At 37.4% G+C, this 25,911-nt stretch overlaps 1 long non-coding RNA gene across 1 annotated transcript in view; it reads right to left on the reverse strand.

Moving 5' to 3' along the window:
* Positions 1 to 3,455: 3,455 nt before the first annotated feature.
* Positions 3,456 to 25,911, reverse strand: part of LOC311424707 — a 47,251-nt gene continuing 24,795 nt past the window's right edge. Inside the window, exons 2-4 of the long non-coding RNA XR_014686167.1 lie at positions 5,418 to 5,464; positions 4,390 to 4,443; positions 3,456 to 4,139 (exon numbers count right to left, since the gene is read on the reverse strand). This is a non-coding gene — a long non-coding RNA (uncharacterized lncRNA). The remainder of the gene's footprint in view (positions 4,140 to 4,389; positions 4,444 to 5,417; positions 5,465 to 25,911) is intronic.

Below are 25,911 nucleotides of genomic sequence, written 5' to 3' on the forward strand. Positions count from 1 at the left end.
TGTTGCACAACTCTTTCTGTAAAAAAAAATTATCATAATATCCAACCTAAACCTTCCCTGGCACAACTTGAGCCCATTTTCCATCATCTTATCTCTGTGGCCAGTAACATCTGTACTAATACTTTGTTTCCTTCTCTTACTTCTCAGTGCCCCTTCGAAGTTGTCCTGATGTACAGAATATCATTTTACTACACATTTATTCTTCTGCATCACTCTGTTATGACAGGAAATAGGGTGCAATCAATGTTTTTCTTTCAAAGCACATAGGTCATCATACTTGAGGCTAAATACCTGAAAGCTCCATACTGTCTAATTTATGGAACATCACACTCAATATGTGAGTGGAGGAACATTTGACCTTTATTTGCCCTCCATTCTGATTCACATCAGGGGTGGCAAGTACATAATATCTTACTTGAGGTATATAGAATTGCCAACATACATAGAACAAAGCTGCACAGCATGGTTTTACGCCACACACCAAACCTCCAGTGCCATAACTACAATTTACAGAGTGTGTCCTCCAAAACTCTATTGAAGTGGTGGGGAGTGCTCTGGTCTTGATTCTAATTTTGTAGTGTGAATGCAATCTAGACATACTGGCAACCCCATGCCTGCTTTCTGGTTGGGGATGAATTTAGGGGAGATGACACGAGGTCAGTAGTTATCTTACCAATACAATACTTCTTTCTTTGAAAGTATGTGTAGGACCAACATCTGGGAGAGGTTATCTTTACTGATTGTACCTGTGTGGATATTCCTCTTTAAGAAAGATCAGTGGGTTATTAGAGACCAGTACTGTGTAAAAGTAAAAAAGTCTGAAGGATAACTACATCAAGGACAGAAAAGAAGAACTGGAAAAAACAGGGAGAAGCACATGCACCACAGGCGAGGAAACCATCAAGAGTGAAACTACAGCTCTGAGAAAGATCACCTTACCTAGAGAGACAATATTCAGTTGCCCTTCAACTTCTGATCCAAGGAGGCCTCCAAAGATACATCAAAGGATGCAGGATTTGTCGTATTTGCATTCCTTTGAGCCTCCTTTTTCCCAAGGATCTCCAACACACTCGTTCATGCTGTCAGCCTTAAGGCTGTTGACAATGCCATTACCCAAAGCAGCAACATGCCTACATCCAGAGGCAGTCTGTCCCAGAGGAGGCAACAAGTGGCAGCTGCCAGAAGCAGTCTGTACCTATCAGCAAAAAATTCTACAAGAGCATGCTGGCAGACCCTCTCTCAGTCCACCCCACTCTTCTGTCTCACAGCTGACATCTACTACAAAACTAAACTGCTTCTAGGTCTGGAAGTAGGTGAGCATGTTCTTTGGTCACGAAAAAACTCCTACAGACCTGAGGTAAAGTGGTTTAGTACTGGCAAGTCTGCTGATAATAGTTTGCTGATTGCCATGGTAACTGGTGGCCATACTGTGCCCATATATGCCCGAGGCATACATTGCCATCCAATGCTCTTTAGAGCAATGTTCCTGTAGCTATAAGAGGGACTATCCAGCACACCCCAGCACATCCCAGAACCACACAAATTGGCACAGACAGAATGGAACTAGTTTTCCTCTTATTGTATGCCAGAATACATGTAGGTGTCTTCAGCCTGTCCCTCAGGAGCTTGTGCTGCCCCTGGAAGATCTTTTTAGCATTTGAACCACTTCTGACTTGACTGCAGCTTCTACCCCCCATGACTTCACTGTGCAATTGCACTTAAAAGGCTTCTTTCAGCACTGCAGTTTAGCACCTACCAGAATTTCCCTGTGCCATTGTAACATGCTCTCCCTTCTGCTATTGAGGACACTATAAAGAAAAGGAAATTACTGTGAGAGAAAAAAATATTATTTTTCCAGGAAAAAATATTTTACAAATAAGAGACTTTTCTGATCCATTGATTGTAAGAGGGCTATCATTTACACATACTTATATATATTATATATATAATATATATTATATATATTTTATAATATATATATATTATATATCAGTATATAATATATATTTATATTACATTATATATATATTATTTTATTTTCTAAAAATCCTCATTGGCTCTAGAACTTCTGTAACAGAATTAACTAAAATGGTCAAAGGGAAGGAGGAGGAGAGAAAAGAATTCAAATATGTAAATATGTACAAATCAGATGGAGATGTGTAATGTTTTTTTTTCAGGATAATTAGATGAAGCATGAGAAAATCATCCATTGTTCTGAAAGGTACATTAAAAATAAAATAATGACTGCCTTATTATCTTACAAATAAATCCCGAGAGGTGTTGAGTAATAGCTGACCATCAGACATAAACACTTGGTCAGGATAAAGCCTACAATAAAGATATCGAATTAGATGAACATTACCTAGTGTGCTGTTTGAACAAACAATATGGAATAAAAGTGTTATGCTGTGGAACAACTAAGAAAAAGCAAAGCCTGGTGCAAGTGAAGGAAGGAAATGAGTAGATGATAAATGTATGTGGATTAATTGCTGAATTCTGGTTAGTCTTCAAGCATAAGAGATTTAGACACCACGGGTGAAAAAAAAAATATCTTTTTTTAGCTTTTTCTGAACCAGAATCTGAATTAATTTATCAGAGAGACACAAGGATTTTTTTACAATGAGATTCTTTTTCATTTGCAGTGAAATTCAGTATCTATTGAAATACTGGTAACTGTATGTTGGCACAAAGAGAGCTGAAATAAATTATTCAAAACAATTAACACAGAAGTGCAAAATTTCACAGGAGGGATTAAACTGGAGTGACTCATTCAATCTATCTTTCTGTTTACAGCAGTTTCAATAATCCACTGAATGTGGAAAAATTGCCACGTGACTGGGATCAGGTAAAGAGACCTTTTGAATTAGTTAATTGTAACAGCAGTGTCTGAATAATATGTTGTCTGAAACATTATTGAAAGGTACTATCAGCTTTCATGAAGTGTGTCCTTCACTTAATACAGGATAACAGGATAATTTACAGTTGGTGTATATGTTAGGTCAATGGAACGGGAAACATAATCTGTCCACAGAGAGCAGATCAAAACACCACCCAAAGGAATGAAAAGAACTGATCAGAAGCTAAATATCTATAAGCACTGCTGGATATCCGTATGCATTGGAGTCCGGAAACATGGTACAAGCCATTAAAATATAAAAGGCTTTAAAGAAACAGCTGAAAATTAGAGCTTCTGGGACCCAGAATTTACAGGAGCTTAAGATTTGGCACTTGAAAGCAAAGAAATTGCCTGTTTCTTACATGCAACAAAACACTCTCATGCATACACATCTGTTGTAAACAAGTAGATATATAGCAAAAATATATATATATATATATATCAAATTCTCATAATTTGTCCCAGTGTTCCAGCTAATCTTGCAAATGCCTGATCATTAATTGGTAACTCAAATTAATGGAGCAAAATGCTTAGATGGTAAGAAAGAAGACACGTCTGATAGTTTTGTAAGGGATTTTAATGTGTTTGTATCTGTCCATGATAATTTGAGGTCCTTTCTGAGATCATCTAATATCTTTGTGTGAAAGCACATAGTTTCCTAGAGGAATTTGAAAGAATGGCAAGATTTTGACTGGAAGATGGGTGTGAAAACATTCTAGGATGTAAATCAAGCACAAGAGTGAAGTTGGAAAAGAATTCATATGGGTAGAAGGTTACAGCAAGATGAAACTGCTAGTAAGTATTTGTAATTTGTTATGCAGCTTGAAGAGAATTCTCCCTGGAGCTGTGAAATCACTCATAAAGTGCTATCTAAGAACAAGGTGACAAGAAAAATTCAATTTCCCCAAGACTTGCTTCTTGGCTATGATCAATGCTCTGTAAACACACACCCATTTTTTTTTTGATTAACATAATTACTTGGAAGGGCATATTTTGCAAGAAATCTATTTTGCTCCAATCCTTTTAAAGACAGTAGGCAATTTAAAATAAATTGAATGTCTCAGCTGCATTATCAGCATTCATCCATTGGCTTGGGTGATTTCTGCTGGTCGCAATGATAATAAACCATCAGTTTACTAAGTAGCAGCAGAATAGGCATCTCTGTATAAGCTCTTTCAAGTCCACTTGGGGAGTCTTGAAGTTCAGTGGTATTCAGATGGCAATATTCCAAAATAGGATTTTTCTACAAAGAAGAACAAGCAGTAGAGGAAACTGACTGGAGAATGAATTACAGTAAGTGGTTTACAAGACAAGGCAAAACTGAAATATTCAGCACTGATCCAGAAATCTCAGCAGTATGCTCAGACTTCTTGCCAGGATGTTAATAAAAATAATTGTCATTTATGGTTTCAAACTATCTCAATAACTCTCAAGTTTATTGTGTACTTTTAGGAACAATGAAAAATATAAGATTTCCATAATCGTGTATTCACCAATATAATTTCTGCTCCACCTGCCAATCTGCAGAATTGAAGACAGTCAAGTTTCTGAAAGAAAAGAAAAATAAAAAGTAAAAAAGAAAAGAAAAGAAAAGAAAAGAAAAGAAAAGAAAAGAAAAGAAAAGAAAAGAAAAGAAAAGAAAAGAAAAGAAAAGAAAAGAAAAGAAAAGAAAAGATAAGAAAAGAAAAGCTTTGGGATTTAAAAAGTGCAGTATTTTGTAAGACCTGCTTTCTTAGTATTTCTTGGGTAGAGACAAGGGATGGGTCTAAAAAAGTTTTGTACAGAAGTATTACAGCATGTTGTATCGGTTTCTGCATATCTTTGTGAAAAAATAAAAAAAATAAAAAAAGTAAAAAAAAGAGAGACATACAATATGGTTACACAACCACTTTTCCAAATAAGCTTTTTCAAAACCAAAACTAAAACAACTTTAAATCTTACATTAATGTAAGTTATTTCAGCGATTACTGTATTTGTTACTTCGGTGGTTCAAGTTCTGGCCCCTTGATGAAGGTATTGCTGTTAACTCATCAGCAATATATCATATTTATGCATATATAATGCCATCATAACTATTTTAATTGTTTTTCCACATTATTTAAAATATATTTTAAAAGGCCAAAATATACTTAAAATACCATATAAGTACTTCAATCATATAAATAAAAGAGAACAAGAAAAGAAGTGTGATAACTGTGATGGGAGAACAGGATAGAAGTAAAAGATAGAGCTTCATTAGCCTCTGGTTTCAGTAAGTATCTTGATGTTAAAAATAGAATAGTTAGTTTGAAATGGACTTCCAGATGTCATCTGGCCCACCCCTATTGTCAAATCAGATCTAATCAGAGCAGATTGCACAGGGACATGTCCCATTGGTTCTTGAGCACCTCCAAGACAGAGATTCCAGAGCACCTCTGGACAATCAGCTTTGGACAAACCTGATGATAAATATATATATATATATATATATATATATATATATATATATATATATAAATATATAAAATGAAGCACAATTTACCGTGTTCCAAGTTTCTTCCTCTCTTAGGAACAAAGTCAATTTTGTCACTAGAGATAAGGATATAAACATGCAAATAATCATAATAAAGAATGGAAGAAAACTTCAAGAGGTTAATGACCTTAAGATAATTATTTATTTGAGGTCAGTAGGAACTTATCTAATCAGTGGAACACTGTGGGTTGTGTTTAATAATGAATTGTCAATTCACAGAGAGGTTAGTAACAAAAGGTTTTCAAGATCATCTTTGACAGTGAGTTTTCAACATACCCATTAATATTCTGGAAACAAAAAATATCACTTTGTTAAAGCAGTTTGCTGACAACATGAACCTGGAAGATTAGAGCAATAGAGAGGGAAATCAGAGCTGAATAGACACATAATTAGATAACCCTTGCAAATGGAGAAGAGAAGAGAAGGGAAGGGAAGGGAAGAGAAGAGAAGAGAAGAGAAGAGAAGAGAAGAGAAGAGAAGAGAAGAGAAGAGAAGAGAAGAGAAGAGAAGAGAAGAGAAGAGAAGAGAAGAGAAGAGAAGAGAAGAGAAGAGAAGAGAAGAGAAGAGAAGAGAAGAGAAGAGAAGAGAAGAGAAGAGAAGAGAAGAGAAGAGAAAAGAAGAGAAGAGAAAAGAAAAGAAAAGAAAAGAAAAGAAAAGAAAAGAAAAGAAAAGAAAAGAAAAGAAAAGAAAAGAAAAGAAAAGAAAAGAAAAGAAAAGAAAAGAAAAGAAAAGAAAAGAAAAGAAAAGAAAAGAAAAAAGAAAAGAGGAAACAAAAACATCAGATTTAATAATATGAAGTATACAATAGTATACGTCTCCTCCCACGCTACCCCCACCCCTCCCCCCCAAATTCATGTCACAATATGACTCAGTGTTTCCTTTTCACTGGATGTTTTTATAGGACTAGAGCAACCAAAAGAAATGATAAGGCACGAGGTCTAAGGTGAAATTTAAGCTTAGTAACAAGTAAGCTTTTTTTAGGCTTAGTAACAAGTAAGGGTTTTTTTCTTCTGTAACTGGGAAGTTTTTCTGTTAGAAATGATTAATGTGAAGAATAAAACAGCATGAATTAAAACTGTGAGTCACCAAGGTGACACTAACATTCAACAGGCAAGTGTGAGGATGTTACAAGTAAAATATATTTTGTAGGGCTAAGAAAACATTAATACCTTTGCTAACAATGGTAATACAAGCTCATCTGAAATCCTATGCATTTTTCTGGTCATCCATGTTCAGAAAAGATAGATTCAGAGTGGGAGATTTCTCACTGAGAGAGAAAGAAATTTCCACTTGTGTGAGGAGTTGAAATATTGGAAAGTAGGAGGGAAGCAGCATTAGCAATCTTGAGTGATTGTATCTGGAAAAGACTACAGCAGAAGCTGGATGAATAAGAAAGGATTCTAATAGCATCCATGCTAAATGGACTATTGAGTGCATGCTAGGGAAGTAAAACTGCAATTAGGAGGTTGCACAGTATTCTCCTAACATTTATAATCTTCCCTGCAACTGTCTCTATGCATTTACCTTCTGTACTGCAAACACAGAAAATCAGGGAAAAGAGTTGGCTTGGGAAGAGAGAAAGGTTTTTGAAGGGTATGTTACCAATGTGTATTTACAAGGAAAAAATTCAGTTGTGATTGTGGAGCATCCTGAATCCACTTGGTACATTTCTGTTGTCTAAGGGTCAGGGCAAAATAAGGCCTGAACACACTCCCACCTACACTGTCTTACGGTAGAAATGCACCCACACAGAAGATAATAACCTGTATTTAGTCAACTGTCTTATTAGTATTGTTCTAAAGAATAAAAAGCAGTTTAGCCTTCATAGACAGCAGGAGGTACAGAATATTATTTTTTCTATTTATTAAAAGCCAGATTTTTTACTGTTACAAATTCAGTTCAACACAAGTGAAGTCAAGTCATGTCACTTGAATCATGAGATTGGAGGGGCAAATGACTTGTCCCACTGCTGAAGGACCCCCTTAATCAGTTGTAGCTGGGTTGTGCCACCTAAGCTTCTTTGCAGGGACCCTCACCCGAGGAGGAGTATATTCTGGAGAAAGAAAGGATGCTACAGTATCTTAGAAATTCTTAGGATTATGAGATGAGAAAATGGCTGTATTGCTTTACTTCCTCCTCTTCTCTGTTAACACTTCAACTTCATCCCTACCTATACTGCTATTGCCTTGTGTAATTGTAATAATATGCCTGGCTGTGAACTTTTCTTAGCATGAAAAAAATCCCGTATTGCTTAAGTATAGGTTGAGAAACTCAACACCTCTCAGCAGTTCTGAAAGCAGTAGTAGGTAGATTTTCATAGGGACTTCATGGGCACATTCCCAAAGAGGAATGAACCTCCAATTCTAATTACTTGTCCCAAAGCATTGGAATGCAGGATATTTTCCAATAGTTGCAAAATGACATGTTACAATTTCCTGAACTCACTTTTGGAAATCATTGGACCCTTCAAAAGGAAATTTAAAAGCGTCATTATAGGTAGACTTCAGGACTGGATGTATTCATGCTTAAAGACTTCAGATTTGGCAATTGAAGAAAGGATCATATAATCAAAGGTACTAGTGTGAATTACAGGCATCATTAGGAGTGCTGCCTATAGTGAAATTGGACCATTCATTAAACTACAGTTCTTAGCCAATTAGGGCTTTAAACATGGTATATTATAAAAATTATAGCAATCACCACGATAATTAAATGAGTCATCTATGATTACACATGAGCTTAATGTCATGCTTTAGGCAGGATGTGCACTTTATTCTCTAAACTGTTAATTGGCCTTTAGGGGAAAAAGAGAATTAGATGGACTTAATTTAAAGGACTAGATGGAACCTTGGATTGTGTTCCTAAATCATAGAGTACAGGATAATGGCAACCTTCCCCATGTGTCTCCATGATCTTCTTGGACTTCTGCAAAGGAATTTTACTTGTAGGTCCAAGCATTCATCCATTTTAAGACTATTTGTGTGAAGTGAGACAATTGTTCCTTATTTTTCTATTCAAAATTTAAAGAATTTGAACATTTTAATATCAGTGTTAATTTGACTGGTAGAAACTCCCATAAGCATCAACCATTATTAACTAGTACATGTCCCTGTGGCATTTCATGTTCTATGTTAACAATAAAATGAGTAAAGCACTGAGCTTTCAAAGAACTTCTGATATTAACTAGTCCTTGGGAGTAGCATAGCAGGTGTGCAGGATGCACGGTCTCAGGCCATTTACATTTACATGGCCTGAACATCAGGAATCAAACTGAAACAACCTGAAATGGCCTTGCAAAGCCATTGTCAGTTCAACATTGCCACATCTACTTGTCAAGAGGTAACTGAGGTGGTTCCTTTCATTACTCCTCTGACAGCCCATGACTGCTGTGTCACCTCAGTGTTCTGCCCTCAAAACCTGTGACACGCCAGTATGCTCCCTACAGCTCTTATTTCTCTTCTCATGGATGCAGGACTTAGGCTGGGATGTCAATGTGGCTAAAATGATTGCATTGCAATAACAGCAGAAGTGTTTACGAAAGGAATCTTTCATTCCTTCTGTTGTTTTGCTTTTTTTTTTTTTTTTTTTTTTTCTGGCTATTTGTTACCTCAGCTTACAAATCACATTGAAAATGCCTTTGGGTTCATCCCGGAGTGGAGCTGTAATGACTGAATGGGGTCCTATAATAACAATAATAATTTATTATTATTATTATTGTTATTATTATTATTATTATTATTATTAGATGAGAGATATCTGTATCTCAAGCAGATAATTCACTACACACTCTTTTTTGCTTTGGATTCAGACTTCAGTATGAGAGTCGTTAGGACACTAGCCTTGCTTTCAAGAAGTGATGAACACAATCCACTCATTTCCCTTCTTGGATCCATGGTTTAAGTAGGCCTTATATGATGTAAAATAAATAAGTGGATTCATCTTGCATGAAAGACTGTCCCATCCTCTCTGCCATGTCAGTAGAAAGACAACAAACTGTGTGGGATTGGTTAGACAACCCTATAGATGAGACCTATCTGAGATTCTCTAGGATATTGGCCATTACTTGATGATACAGAAAAGCATGGATCTTTCACATGTTTCAGTAGCTTGTTTCACTCAAACCATTAAGTATAACCCATATGTTTGGGAAAGAAATATGTTACTGATAATTACAAGGTAAAAATCTGCACTTGCTTTTCCCTCATGTACTCATTCTTTTTTCTTTTCTTTTTTCTTATGGCAGAGTGTCCTGGTTTCAGTTAGAATTAATTTTCTTCCTAGTAGCTGGTGGAATGCTGTGTTTTGGCTTAGGATGAGAAGAGTGCTGATAACACCCCGATGTTTTAATTGTTGCAGAGCAGTGCTTATACCAAGCCAAGGACATCTCAGCCTTTCGCTCTGTCCTGCCAACAGGCAGGCTGAGGGTGCAGTAAGAGCTGGGAGGGGACAGACCCAGGACAGGTGACCCAAACTAGCCAAAGGGGTATTCCATACCATCTGACGTCATGCTAAACAATATATAGGGGTGGCTAGCCGGGGGGAGGGGGCTGGACTGCTCGGGGTTAGGCTGGGCATCAGTCAGCGGGTGGTGAGCAATTGCATTGTGCATCACTTGTTTGTACATATTATTATTAGTATTACTATTATCATCATTGTATTATTATTATTATTATTATTATTATTATTATTATTATTATTATTATTATTATTATTATTTTCCTGTCTTATTAAACTGTCTTTATCTCAACTCACGGGCTTCACTTTCCATTTCTCTCCCCCGTCCCAGAGAGGGAGGGGGGAGGGTGAGCGAACGGCTGCGTGGTGTTTAGCTGCCGGCCGGGTTAAACCACAACACAGAGGGACATTACTCTTCCGTGAAGAGCCCAAAATCTCCCTAAGAACTCCCTTAAGATAGGACCTGTCATCATTTCATTAGGTGACTCTTCAGAGTTAGATGGTGACAGCACAGGGTTGGTGTTTGTAAGGTTGGGAAATCTTCAGACATGAGCAAATAAGCTTCACTGCCTCTGGAAAAACACTATCTAAATTCATTTCATCCTAGCACCCAAATGATGGTATTCATACTCAGCTGACACCAAAACAACTAGGAATCTAGATGAAAAACTTCTGCCAAGGGGAACAGAAAATTGCTCCCACAGGCCCTTATTTCCCTTGGGAAATTTTCATAGACAGGATACCTATAGAGTTGGTAACTGAGCATTTCACAAAGAAATCATCTTTTTATCACCCATTTTCCCTCCTGTGTATTAGTTAATTTCTAGTTTAATAGCTCTTCAGAAAAGATTTCAGATGTGGAGTCAGATCCTTCAAGGGGGTGTACTTTAGGTTTACTCCTCAGTTCACTCTGAGCCAAGTCCACATTTACTCCAATGTACTGTACAGTGTTTGCCTCTGGACTCAAAAAAAAAAACAACAAAAAAAACAAACAAACAAACAAAAAAAACCACAACACTAGAAAGCCTAGTCTAAGAGGTAGAATGTTAGTGAGAAAAAAAATAACAAAAACACTTTGGCAGACATTCTGGTCTTATCCACAGAACTGTGCTGAATAAGAAAGTGATAGACAGCAGCATTCACATTAGGTGCTTTCAGAATCAGTAATGTTAGAGAAGTGGTAAACAACATAAGCATGGACAATTTAGCATGCACAGCATGGGACAGAATCTCTGGGAAATGACAGAGTTAAACCTGAATTTGTTCTCCACTTCTAATGCCTGTTGAAGTTGTAGCCTCCGTTCCTCTGTGGAAAATGGACAGTTCAAATAGGTATGCACAGTATTATGATTTTTTGTAGAATCACAGAATGGTTTGGGTTGGAAGGGACCTTAAAGATCATCCAGTTCCACCCCCTGCCATGGGCAGGGAAGCCACTCACTAGAGCACGTTGCCCGGGGCCTGTCCAACCTCATCTTGAACATCTCCAGGGATGGGGCATCCACAATTTCTCTGAGCAACCTGTTCCAGTGCCTCTCTACCCTTACAGTGAAGAATTTCCTCCTAACATCTAATCTGAATCTCCCCTCTTTTAATTCAATAGCATTCCCCTGTGTCATATCATTATCTGCCCAAGTAAAAAGTTGCTGTTAAAATAATCTAAACCTTAACTCCCTTAAGATCCCCTAAGCTCCTAAGCCTTAAGCTCTCTTAGGATTCCCTATGTTGTCTGAAATTCTGACTACGTAGGAGCCAAGATAAACTGTATGGCATGTAACAGTGAAATGCACAATGTCCAAAGACCCTTTTCAGCATCCTAATACAAGACTGTATCAGGAAACAAACAATAGCTGTTACTGAGACTGTTTGCAAATTGTTCACATTTTCTATTATTTCTTGTATAATCACTTTTTAATTTACTTTTTTTTTTTTTTTTTTCCTATTGCAACCTCTTAAGGGAACATAACAATTCAGTCAAAATATCAGCTGCACCAGTTTCTGCCTGTTTCTTTCTTTTCTCTGGTGGATTTCTTATCTCTCAAACCCTACATGCGGTGAGGTATAGCCTATGGGCATCTTCCCGCAAGCCCCACATCTGATTCTTCTGCCTTGACAACCACAGAAACATTATTGTCAAAGCTCACAAGGCTGGACTAGTGCCAGCTAAATACAGCTTTAATGGGATCACTTTTTCTGGTGACTGAGGAGGCTTAGCTGCCATATGGTCTCTTTAGGTGTCTTTCCTACAAGTGCTGTGGAACTGAACCGCCCAACCATAAGTTGTTAGAGGCAAGGTCCTTGTTAAGAAGCACCAGAACTAAGAAAGAGGAGAGGAAAGTTCAAGACATCAAGCAGATTTATAGGTTAGTCATTTATTGCAAAGACAAAGTCCTAGTGAAAGATGGCAGCAAATGAAGGAGCAGAAGACACAAAGTTAACTGGCCTATAGCACATTTCATTTCTAATGTGAAATGTATCAGCAAGTTGTTTACTTGTGCTTCGTTGGTGTTTTCCAAACTCCTAAGGACTAAATGTTTAGTATAATACAGATAGGTCTGTTAAAAAAAAAAAAAAAAAAAAAAAAAAAAAAGAGCTAATAGCATTCAGAGACTAGGCTTTGGAAATTCCCACAGGAATACTGAGGAAAATAGTCCTAGCAATGCTCAGGGATGTCCTGATGAAAGTAGCTATTGACTTTTCAGCACATCCTTGAATTGATAATTAAGCCAAGTGAAGAGAAGAACAAAGTAAGGGTATTAAAATGTAATCAGAAGGTGATAAATGCAAACGTCAATAATTTAATTAGTGCTATTCTTCCTTAGGTGGGAAAAAAAAAAAAAAAAAAAAAAAAAAAAAAAAAAAAGATAAAGTGAAGAAAAAAAAAAAAAAAAAAAAAAGATTGCAGCCAAGGACTAAATCTACACCTCAGGACTGTGGCAGAAACTCTTATGCAAAATCAGCTATATTTTCATAGTTGTCCACCACCATAACCGTTTCTTCACAGGAGTAGTTTTCAAACACCATTCCAGAGCATAGAAAGTATTGAGTTTGCCAGACAAACCGTCTAACAAATACCCTTACTGCTTACTGCTAATGGCATAGACTTAGCCTAAGACTCCACTGGCATGGCCTAAGCAATTAAGGCCCTTAGTTTTAGTTTTCTCTTGTTCAGAGTAGATCAGAGGTTTTTATGACTAAATCACAAACCGTGCCTTGAGAAAGAGTTTTTTCCTTGTTAAGAGACACCACTGTTGTTAGTGTTGTTCACCTTGCCAATGAAAGCACCTCTCCATCAACTTGTTTCCACCTACAAAAGTGCTGGCATAAGCATGTGAAACAGAATTATGGTTTGTTCACACTCCCTTTGATCATATATTTAGCACAGCTGAGCCCTCTATCAATGTAATATGAGGATCTTCAAACACAAACATACAAGCTTTTGCCAACATTGATAATGATGACTAAGACTGCATCCTCCCTAAGCAATTTGATTTTACCACCAAATGCCTCATGTAGACCTATCAAATGAAGAGTGGGGATTTTTTTACTTTTTGACTGTTAGCTATTTGAGGAAAATGATACAAGCTGCATGATGAAAGCAAGAAAGAAAGCAAGAAAATCAAGGAAGGAAGAGAAAGAGAGAAGAAAGAAAGAGAGAGAAAGAAAAAGAGAGAGCAAAAGAGATAAAGAGTGAAAGAGATAAAGAGTGAAAGAAAGAGTGAAAGAGCGAAAGAAAGAGCAAAAGAGCAAAAGAAAGAGTGAAAGAAAGAAAGAGCGAAAGAAAGAAAGAGTGAAAGAAAGAAAGAGCGAAAGAAAGAGCGAAAGAAAGAAAGAGCAAAAGAAAGAGCGAAAGAAAGAGCGAAAGAAAGAGCAAAAGAAAGAGCGAAAGAAAGAGCGAAAGAAAGAGCGAAAGAGCGAAAGAAAGAAAGAGCGAAAGAAAGAAAGAGCGAAAGAAAGAAAGAGCGAAAGAAAGAAAGAAAGAGCGAAAGAAAGAAAGAGCGAAAGAAAGAAAGAAAGAAAGAGCGAAAGAAAGAAAGAGCGAAAGAAAGAAAGAGCGAAAGAAAGAAAGAAAGAGCGAAAGAAAGAAAGAAAGAAAGAGCGAAAGAAAGAAAGAAAGAGCGAAAGAAAGAAAGAAAGAGCGAAAGAAAGAAAGAGCGAAAGAAAGAAAGAAAGAAAGAAAGAAAGAAAGAGCGAAAGAAAGAAAGAGCGAAAGAAAGAAAGAGCGAAAGAAAGAAAGAAAGAAAGAAAGAAAGAAAGAAAGAAAGAAAGAAAGAGCGAAAGAAAGAAAGAAAGAAAGAAAGAAAGAAAGAAAGAAAGAAAGAAAGAAAGAAAGAAAGAGAAAGAAAGAAAGGAAGAAAAAAAAAAAAAGAAAAATCCATCTTCCTGCTGCTGCTCCACATTGCATGTCCACAAGAGGGCTCTGCTGGCGTACCTACATCGGCCCAGTTGGAACAGGAGCCAAGGATACCTCCCACAGGTTTCTCCAGACCGCCCAAATTTCCCAATAGCTTCTCTCGGACAGTCCCTTTTAACCCTTAAGACCAGCTGAAAAAAAAAAATCAAATTCACAAAATTAAAATATGGAGAAAAAAATGGAGATGTATCAAGAACTTCTTTACAGAAGAAGTACAAAAGTTTGCAGTGAGTTGAAGTTAAAAACCACTATAGCAAAAAACAAACAAACAAACAAAAACAAACAAACAAACAAACAAAAACATGCTCAAAATGCCTCAAAAATGCCTCTCACATATTAAGGGTTTTGTACATCAGATTCCAGTGCCTTTTTTTTTTTCATACACCTTAGAACATCATTAGGCTTCATCTTCTACTCCATGGCTCCTGTGTTTCCCTCAGCAGTGTAAATCCAGGTGAACAGAGTTTCTAATCTAATCTATACATTATACATTTCTTTCTAATCTGTACATTATAGCATTTACCCACTTTGTATGAACATGAACAGTGAGAGTTCACTTTCTTGTTTGCCTCAGTAAACTGACCTTATACCTCCTCGTAAATGAACTAGTTGTCTGTATAATTGAGTTTAGGTAAAATTGAAAACCAAGACTAAGGCTTTCAGCAGTCCACTCAGCATAAACTCTTCTTGCACTCAATGATGAGACTTCTGAAGCAGAAGTTGACTCTGGTGTGCACAGCATCAGGTAAACAGAACTAGGCCATCCTCATGTGTAGAAATAAATTGTGTTTCACCATAGCAAGTGGTCAGCTTGAAAAGTTGTGGAATACAGTTAGTTTTACTGTTTAAGATTTGCTGAGGTTTTGCATGCATAAGGCTGGATAAATATATATATGTATATTAATTTATTTATGCATATGTATTGAATATCACTGCACTCTACAAACTGTGTTTTAAAAAAGTTGTAACACAAACAACTTAAACAGTGTGAGATAGCTACAAGCCCATAAATGCCTTCTGTAAATGTGTCATATGAATTTGAGACCTCTTCAGTTCAATTTGAATTTTATGGACGTCACTACTGGCTTATTAATTGTAAGAATCTGATTCATGAGTTCCAGAGTTTGTTACCCCTACTGGACTGTAGGCTAATGGGGTCTTCCATACCTGTGCCTTGATCCCTTATTCTTGGACTGTAAGGAGCTATTTCTATGACCTGAGAGAAGTTTAGTTTTAAAGTAAAAGTGTGAAGGATCTTGTGAATAGTGTTAAAGACATTTCTGCAGGAATTGGCAACAATATGGAATGTAAAAGATTCAATTCTGGTAGAGTTAGCTGTACTGTCATCCTAGTTCATGGACCAACCTCTCACATGAATGCACATTTCCCAGCATATAGCCCACACACCGGTTCTGACTCATCTGACTCATGTCTGGAATGTGACAACTGTCTTTCCAGGCAAGCAAACTCATGTTCAGGCTAGATCTGGCTCACACAGTGGTTTTGTTCTTCTAGGCAGGATGGGTACATCCAGCTCAAACTCTAGCCCAGCGGACAGGGGCAGCATGAATGTAGATACTGAATGACATTTGTGTTTTATATACACAGTAGAGCAAAGCCATATGTGTTAGTCTGTTTTTGTTTGTTTGTTTGTTTGTTTTGTTTGTTTTGTTTTGTTTTGTTTTGTTTTTTCTGACTCAGTGACTGCATTGTGCTATGATGTCCATTTGAAGGCTATTCATAAATTGCATCTGGTTCAAAATGCAGAAGGCAGGTGCCCTCAATTTTCTCACCACTTGCAGTGCACTGGTATTGCACAGGATGCGCATAGCTCCCAGGTGAGCTGTAGCACATGAAGTGACAGATACCTTTGTCTTCAGTGGCTTTAAAATTTGTTGCTACTTGCTCTGAGGTTAATGATGAAGCTCATTTTGGCATCAGTGGTAAAACATAATTAGCTTCGAAGTAAGGACTGCTATATGAACACAAGAATGGTACAGAAGTCTCACCCAGACTATATCACCAGTCTGGAACATCTACCCCTTCTTCCCCTCCCTTTCTCAGACGAATACACCTTTTTGGTCTTCATCACAATTGTTTAGTTCATCTAGGAAGCCTAATCACACCCCATATCAACTGAAACTTCTGAATCTGAAGGCATGTGGTCTTGGGGAAGATTGTGCTGAAACACCTTCCACTTCATTTGCCTTCTTGTGAAGTAGATGGATGAAGAAAAGTAGCATTTTAGACAAAGATGTTAAAATGTAGTTTGATTTTTTTAAATGTTATGTTGTGTGTCACTCTGGATTTGATTGACTTTTAATACGTGTCTTTTTGTCCAAATGCTGAAAGGCATAATTTAATGAACTAGAAAATAAAATTATTAATTGTCAGCATGACTGCTCAAAAATTGGAAGGCTTAGTCACTCTCAAGTCTACAACAGCTTTAAAGATTTCATGGGACTTTAACTGCATGAGTTCTGCAGAAGTCCTTACCTCTCCCTTCTCAGAAAAATGATTGAAGGAGTGCAGTCATTAGAATTAAAGACCACACATAAGTTGAAAAAGTTTTTTAATAAAACCTAGATTGGATTAAAATCTTTATAGTCAGCCTGAAACTGTGAAGTAGTGCTTACAGAAAAGCATTTTCACTTTGTAGGCATCATACCAGCACACAGAGACAGGCAGGTAGGAGTGTGTCTATCCAAGGTATCTATTAGTTTAGATGCATGTATTGCTTACTGTAAGGAGAATAATTTTAATCGTGTACACCCTGCCTTGGTATTCATATAATTATTTCAAAAATAAAAGAGAAAAGAAGGATAAAGAAATATGCCAGCAGCCATGGCCAACAGGCATATAATAGTCTCCTTCTGAATATGCAGTCCATAATGTTTTCAGGAGCAGACTCAATGATGATCGACATGGCAGTTCTTTGCAGCTAAAGAGATAGTCCATAGCGCAGATTACACATCTCATAGTTCTTCTCTTGAAATTCCAGGAAGGAGCTGGGACAGCCAGCCCAAAACAACAGTGTATCTGTTCTGTTTTTATTTCAAACAGCAGACTGAAGTCCATCTGCCCAGGATTTAAACATTAAATAGCTTTCTATTACCAGGTAGCAATACGTCTGCAGGTCCCACTTCTTTGCTAGAGCAGCGTGCCTCACTTTGAAAGTATGATCTCTGTAACACAGCATGTGGAGTTTTGCCTACTCTTTGAAATTCTTAGACTAATTCTGCTATGGGTGCTGCTATAAAATTCAGTGTTGAGAATTGTGTTCCATTGTATCAATGATTTGCGTTTCACATTCTTCTGTGCCTAATTAGATTCAGATCAAATGAAGTCATAAGTGCCTAGGGATAAAGAGAAACTCTTAAAAGATGATTGGCTCAGACAATGCAAGCCTCTAAGGGGAGTATCAAGCAGATGTAGTGATTAATTGGTTATTTGAACTTCATGTGCTGAACTGTTCTGACAGGACAGGTATTTTCATGCCAACTGGCTCACTCCATTGCAAAAGCAGTTTTGTTGTGTAAGAAAAGTGCAACAACAAAATGAAGAGATGGCCATTTTATGTGCATGTGGGGGGTGCATCATCAAAAGTAGCATATGGCAGCTGTGCTCAATATTTAATAAAGACCTGTGATAATTAGTCTGGGGAGGCTAGGAACATATTTCTAAGGTCTAGAGTATGTCTAAAGGAAAAGAAAAAGGAGGAAGGGGAGCTATTAGAAATGGTACGTCAAGTAGAAAATATTTAGCTGGAAAAAAAATATGTCATCAGTAATTTAGAAGTAACTGTTGGAAAATATAGGTTCTTCTGCATTATGATGTGAAAGTCTTGGGGAATATGCACTGAACCAGAAGAACAATGGCACTGCGAGCAATTGCAAGTCCACCAGGGTCTCTTATTATTGAGAAGCCATGCCCTAACGCTGGGACCTGTTGCCTTCAGTTATTTATGGAGTTCAGAGCATTAGGATAAACTTCAGAAATATCCATCAGGTCCTATTCTGCTCTGACTAGCCCGTGTTGAAAAAAAAACTCCGTACTCGACAGCTTCCATTCTGCTTCACAATGCAAACTATCACCTTCTGTTACTTGCACTAATTTTGGAGTGAAACTTCTTCAGCAGGAACTTGTTCCCAAATGGCTTGGCATATGGCTTCCAGGCCATAATTTTATGACATTTCTATAGTATTACTTTGACCTTTCACGTACCTGATATTGGCAACATTGTTAGAATACAGTTTGTTCTGCATTTAGCTGCTAGCAATCACCTCTGGGGTCTCTTTGGGCTCCAGTGTTGGAAGTACTTTACATAACAGACTTTCTTGTAACAGACCTCTTTCCACCATTCCCTTACTGCCACATCTGTTGTCTAGTCAGACTTACATCCTGACATTAGTTCCTTAATCTTTCCTTGTTTTGTTCGTTGATCTCTCTTTCTTTCCATTTTGCTTTGCCTTTCTGTTTTTTTCCTTTTCCCTACTGCTGTTCCCTGCGCTGACACATGCACTCTTGCCCCAACATATTTTTCTTCCATCTTCATCTCATTATTTATATATTTAGTTTAACAAAATAAAAACACAGGTATGCACAAAACCTGAACTAATTAGATTCCTGAAGAAAGAGAAAAGCTAACAGGTTATATTTTGGGCTTGCTTCCTTTGTTCTTCCCATTCTTTTGATTTCTGGCTTGATCTGTCATGAACAATCAAACCAATTAAATTGGAGCAGTGACTATATCCTTTATCAGTATAGCAGTATAACACATTTTATATAAATGTTATATTATATAACATATTTATATAAAATAATATAATGATATAATATAATGATTATAGTGATATAATATCAGTATAACACATTTTTGGATGCTTAATAAAAGCTACAATGGTTGAAAATATTTGTCTTATCTATTCAATGAAATAGATACTAGGCATTGGGACTTGTCTATCTTACATCATGCAATTGGCTCAGAAATAAGAACAGCTATAAGAACATATGGAATTAGTCATCTTGCATCAGCCAAGGTACTGTTCTTGGTACATTTATAGCTTGTTTACATGGAAAATTAAAAAAAAAAAAAAAGAAAGATATTTACCATTTCTCTTCTACTTTTGACTGGTAATACTTCTTCAGAAGAATATCTATATATAATATCGATATACTGTATATGTTATATATGTAATATGTATAATATATATATTTTATATATATAGAAGTATACTTCAGAAGAATACTTCTGCACTCAATATAATTATACTATAATTTGTAAGGGAAGAAAGGCATCAAAACAAAAGTTTATAAGGTACAAATACTGCTCAAATTACATAATATATTCCTCCGTAAATACAGTTCAATGCTTTGAATTTTCGTGTTCTCACCTAAGATTTTGCTACTCTGCATACCCACTGATGAACTACAGGAATGCCCCAGTCAACAGATCCCTTCCCTAAGCAAGCCCCTGCCATGCCCACCACACTCACAGAACTTGTGCTCCCTTCTGCCAAGTCCAAGACCCAGCATGGGAGACTAATCTTGCCCACAACTTGATGATTAGGAAACTTCCCTGGGATGTTTGATGTGTGGGTCTAAGTCTCTTCAGGTACCTATGGAAGGTCTGAAAGACAAATGTCCTCCCATGCTAGTAGGACTTCTGTGACCTCTGGAATATTTGCAAGGTATGGAGACTGTTGCAGAACTCATAACTGTGGCACTTAAATATACTGAGAGGGACAATGAAGAGATCATACAAGAACTGGACTCTCTAATAGATCCTGTAAAGAGAGGTAGAACTTCAAGCATAAATTGTCCTTTGGGTTTTCCCATGATATACACCTGTTTGGCAGATAAATCTTGATTTTAAGCCACAAAGTCCTCCATTCATTGCATATGAAATTCAGTCGGGGCTATTAAGCACTGCCTAAAGAACCAGGTACCTAACTGTCAGGTTGGCAAAATCAGAATCCTTCTTTGAAGCTGGTCTATAGTTTTGTAAGTGAAGCAATTAGACAGTGTATTAGACAATGCAAAAAGTGAGGTCTTTTCAAACAGGTTCTTTGCCAGCTTACTAATGGCTTATTACAATTATTATTTAATTAAAAGCACTGAGGTGTTGGAAAAAAGCAACAAGCCTGTATTTTTGTTTCCTATCTTATAGTGTATGTTTAAGGGATTCTCAGTGCAAAATTAGCTTTAATGCATAACCTCTACAGCATTATTAAAAGTGAATCAGACTGAAAAATACAGATTTGCACTCTTGCTGCTGGCAATGTTTTTGCATTCTATTCATCTATAGTGATGAGCACAGACCTTCAGGTTATCATTTTGTTTCAATCTAGTCTTATATTTCTCTTTGCATACATGATCAAGTCTTAGCAAGCACTGAAGGGAATGTGGTTCAACTCCCTTTAAGTTTTTTTTTTTTTTTTTTTTTTTTTAAATATTAATTTTTATCCAATAGAAATGTGTGAATGAGCTTCCAGTTCTGTAACTTTTTTTTTTTTTTTCCAGTGTCAGCCATCACAGCAAAGCTACATAAATAAATAAACAAATAAAGGTCTTCTTTCCAGATGTAAGTACTTTAGGTCGAAAATTACATCATGAAACTTTTCAATTGGACTGATTGTCCAGGAGCACTCCCAGACAGTACAGGTCAGTCATACTCCCAAAAATAACCACCTGTCATTCATCACCCCTCACCTTGTGTGGCTGTGGAGTGAGTACACAAGATCAGGGAACTGATCTGATTAGAACTAAACAAGAATAAAAATAAACAATCCATACCATCAAAGAGAAAAACACACCCCATGTGCCACTCTTCAAGAAAATGCTCTGTGCAAAAACCTGATTAATTTTACTACAGGTCAGTTCCCTGACCACACAGCAACACTGGATGAATTTCAATTCACACTCATATATGTATTTGTCTCCAGCATTGGAGCTTAAAGGTGAGCCCCTTAAAGGCTGCCTGAACTTCTGTTATGGTTAATAGAGACCTAGACAGGAGTTCAATTGGTACCTGGTAATATGTCAGGTGTCCTACGATATCTAAGGTACCTCCATGAAGATTGTACATCTGACACAGGATCTTAGGGACACCTATACACTTCCAGAATGGTAACTGGAGGATAGGTGAGTTAATCTATGGACATTTGATTTGTGACACTAGATCCTCATGGTTAGCCAAATGTAAAAAAAAAAAGTCAAAAAGTAAATGTAGTCAAAAGTAAAAAAAAAAAAAAAAAAAAAAAAAAGACTCAAGAAGACTCAAGCTAAATCTCTCCTCTAAAATGTCTTAACCCTAGGGCAGAACCACACTCACAAATGCTCTAGTCAGAACCAGGCAGAATGGCATCACAAGCTGTAGGTTATTGCTTAAAGGCAGTTAGAGAGAAAACCTTCTTACTTCCAGGAGAAATACTCCTGAGTTGAAAGTGTTCAAGGAACTACAGTGCTGAAGAGTTAAAAGAGGCCCCAGAAATGGTTACAAAAAAAAAGAAAGAGAAAACTAAACCAGTTTTCTGCTTGTTATTCAGTGATCTTTAGGCAATAGATTTCCTTTACCCTTTAAAGTCCTTCAGATACCCAAAGTAGTTTGGCTTTAGCTACAAACCCAAGAGTTTCAGATTTACTCTGAAACACAGAGCCCTCTACAACCACGATAATCTGAAGTATCTTCAGGGAAACCTCAATGAATGGAAATCTTGCATACTACAAGGTGTTTTTTATAATTATCATTCTATGAGTAAAACCAACAACAATAATCTCACTTTTAGAGCAGAAGAGGCCATTAGTCTCCTTTCAGTTCTGCTAAACCCTCTGGGGAAAGAGATCCAGCCCAAGATGCATCTTGTTCTCTTGACCTGAAAAGTCTATCTCAATGCATATTAAATGATTCTGTGACATTTTCTGTAATTAATTCAGCTACCTTTCTCCACTTGTTAGAGCCACTGACTCAGATTCCTTCTGGATTCAGCCTGTGATAAGGAGAGCCCCAGAGGCTCAGCTACCACAGGGACTATGCTCTCTGGTAGTGGCAATGAGCTCTAAGGACTGAGACACTAAGAAATTGAGGGAAGTTTTATTTTGCCCTTTTCCCCAGGGTCCCTGAGATGTGCATGGCACTCTGAATCCCACAAGTTCAAAAAACGAAGCCCTGGTCACCTTCATGAGCATTAAATGTCAACAGAAGAATTATACAAGAATATCATAAAAAAGCAAACATCCAGTTCTCTGTATTTCTTATCCTTATTTCTGGGAACGTTGGATCCTGTATATATTTAGGAATATATCACAAGGGAAAACAGCAGATTTCTTGACACACATAGAAAATAATGCTTAGACCTTTGAAGAAGGTAGAGTTAAAAACAATTTCTAAGTGCCATTTTTATGTTAATTCATTACCATAGCAAAAGCAATGCTTCACTAATTCATAGCTTTCTCCCTTTGTAACTCTGAAATTGGAGACCAAGATTTAGTTTTCTGTACTAATCAAAGATAGTTTGAAAGTATTTCCTGCATCAAATGTCCTTTCCTTCCCCATGCATGTGAAAAATACTTCAGCAATCAGGGTTTCCCCATAAGGGCAACTCTATTTTCCTGGTGAAGTTCACCCTCTGTGTGCCTCTACAGAGACAAACTGAAAACTACTTTTTTTTTTTTTTTTTTTTTCCTGTATCTTTTAGTTCTCTTCTTGGAGTTTTCTGGATGCCTTGTGATCCCATATTTGCACATTTAAGAGGCATTCAGCTGGTGTGAATCTTCTCGAACATACTCTCTTAATCTCATGATTGTCCTTTATCTTCATTTGATGCTCCTTGCCATGTCTGCCTGTGCCCAAACAAGGCCTCTGTGCTGTTGTGAGTAAGGGATTAAGATCAGTCATTCTAAAGGCAAAAAATACTTGGTTCTACTTTTGTATTCCTTAATTCCACAGATTCTTCTGTGCCCAGGAATCGGAGAGCTGCCCAATATTCTTCTGTTTACAGGCTTTTCCTTGTAAGTATCTCTGCCATTCTATCTCAGAGATTGGGATGAAGTTCCCTCTGCTTCTAAAGAGCTAAAATTACATAATTTCAAGTATATGTTATCAAAAATGAGAAAAGTGTATTTCAAGAATGCAATTTGCTGCTGATTGTAAGACTCTCCAACTAAAGGCGTGGGTAACCTGAACTGAGCAAGGATGAAGAGTCTAATTCCTCTGAAAATAATGAGTTTTGTCTCAATTCATTTTTTTTTTCTGATTTGATCTAAATTCCTCATGTACTCTTCCGTAAAACTTGTGAATGATAACTTTGATTTGAATATTTCATCTTTAATCAACACAATCATTCACTTGTCTTCCAGACTAGGTGAAATTACTTTGAGCATCTTGCTGCTATTTAAAGTGGGGTAAAACTATTCATTTCCCCTTACCTTCTGAACTTTCTCTTATCAGAGTTACATCCTTCATATCTGTGCCTTTCCTTCTATCTGTGCTCTGAACTGACCAAAAGAGCAAGCTGAAAAATAAATGAAGAACATTCAGGAAGCACAAATTTGTCCTCACAGTATCAAGATTACCAACTGCTTTGTTGTTGTTGTTTTTCTTTTTTTTTTTCCTTTTTTTTTTTTTTTTTCTTTTCAGTAAACATCATTGCAAGTCACAGTTTTTACATATATGAACACTGAAGGCTCCAGACAGTAGCACATGGAAGAAGAGAAACAGCAAAACAGCATAAAGCTTAAGTGGAGATGCTGATTCAAGAACTAGGAGCAGCCAGCCAGGTCTCAGAAGGCATGGGAATAACCTTCTGGGAAGGATTATTGCAACTCAGAAGGTTACTGCTTCAACAGAAATGAAGCCTGGAAGCAAGGAAAAAGATTTGTTTTAAGGGACATATTGTGTAGGAGGAAAACTGGATACTTTTTCTCCTGTTCTTGACCAAGGCCTTTTTATATTTTCTCTGTGTAGCAAATTAGATTATCTTGAATAATAAATATTGCCTTTTAAAATCTCTGGTTTTCTTTGGGAAGCTCAGTATTAAAGAAAAGCTTAAGACATGGGAATCCAAAGCTCATTCATTAAAACTCCCAACAAAAATGTAGGTTCAAAATGTGAATTCTGATTTGGTGAAGGAAAAAGTCACTGGTATTGCAATAGTAGGATCAAAAACTGCTGGAAAACGGTATAATAGCTTTGCTCAGATAGGAGATCCCTCACCTGGCAGAGCAACAAGACTGTAAATCAAGAAACACACCTGAAATAATAATTAAAAAACCCATGGAAGTATAATAAAACATGGAAACTAGATAGTATACCACATGAAATAAGAAGTTATATCTTCTATGAAAAACATCCAGTCCTTCTCCCTATGAAGATGGACCATCTGCAGTTGCACTGAGTCTATTTTCTGATAATTACCTTCAACTGATTACAAGTAGGCAGGCATACAAGGGTGTAATGGGAAATTGCCAAACACATCTTTTGGTCTTCTATGATGGGGTTACAGCATTAGTGGATAGGGGAAGAGTGACTGACATCATCTACCTGGACTGGTACAAAGCATTTGACACTGTCCCCATAATATCCTTGTCTCTATGTTGAAGACACATATATATGATGGAAAGGCCACTCAGTAGGTAAGGAATTGTCTGGATGGTCACACTCAAAAATTTGTGGTCAATGGCTCAGTGTCCAAGAGATCAGTAATGAATGGCATTCCCCAGGCATCAGTACTTGGACTGGTGCAGTTTAACGTCTTTGTCAGCAACATGGACAGCGGGATCAAGTGCACCCTCAGCAAGTTTGCCAATGACACCAAGCTGTATGATGCAGTTGACATGCATAAGGAAAGGGCTACCATACAGAGGGATCTGGACAGGCCTGAGAGGTGGGCCTGTGCAAACCTCATGAGGTTCAACAAGGCCGAGTGCAAGGTCCTGCATCTGGGCTGGGGCAATCCCAAGCACAAGCTGGGAGGAGAATGAATTGAGAGCAGCCTCTCAGAGAGAAGGACCTAAGGGTGTTGATCGATGAAAAACTCAACATGAGCTGGGAATGTGCACTTGCAGCCCAGAAAGTCCACTGTATCCTGGGCTGCATCAAAAGAAGTGTTGCCAGTAGTTTGAGGGAGGTGATTCTCCCCCTCTACTCAGCTCTTGTGAGACCCAACCTGGAGTACTGCATTCTGCTTTGGGGTCCCCAGCACAAGAAGAATGTGGAAGTATTAGAACGAGTCCAGAGGAGGGCCACAGAAATGGCCAAAATTCTGAAGCACCTCTTCTATGAAGACAGGCTGAGAGAGTTAGGGTTGTTCAGCCTGGAGAAGAGAAGGCTCCAGGGAAATATCATCACAGTCTTCCAGTACCTAAAGGAGGTTTACAGGAAATCTGGAGAGGGACTCTGTCAGGGAGTGTAGTGATAGGACAAGGGGTAATGTCTTTAAAATTAAAAAAAGTAGATTTATATTAGATATTCGGAAGAAACTCTTCACTCAGAGGGTGGTGAGGCAATGGAACATGTTGCCCAGAGAAGCCGTGGATGCCCCATCCCTGGAAGTGTTCAAGGCCATGGCAGGGGGTTGGTACTAGATATTCTTTAGGGTCCCTTCCAACCCAAACCATTCTATAATTTTATGATTC

Source organism: Aythya ferina (assembly GCF_964211825.1).
Source record: "Aythya ferina genome assembly, chromosome: 1".
Lineage (NCBI taxonomy): Eukaryota > Metazoa > Chordata > Aves > Anseriformes > Anatidae > Aythya > Aythya ferina.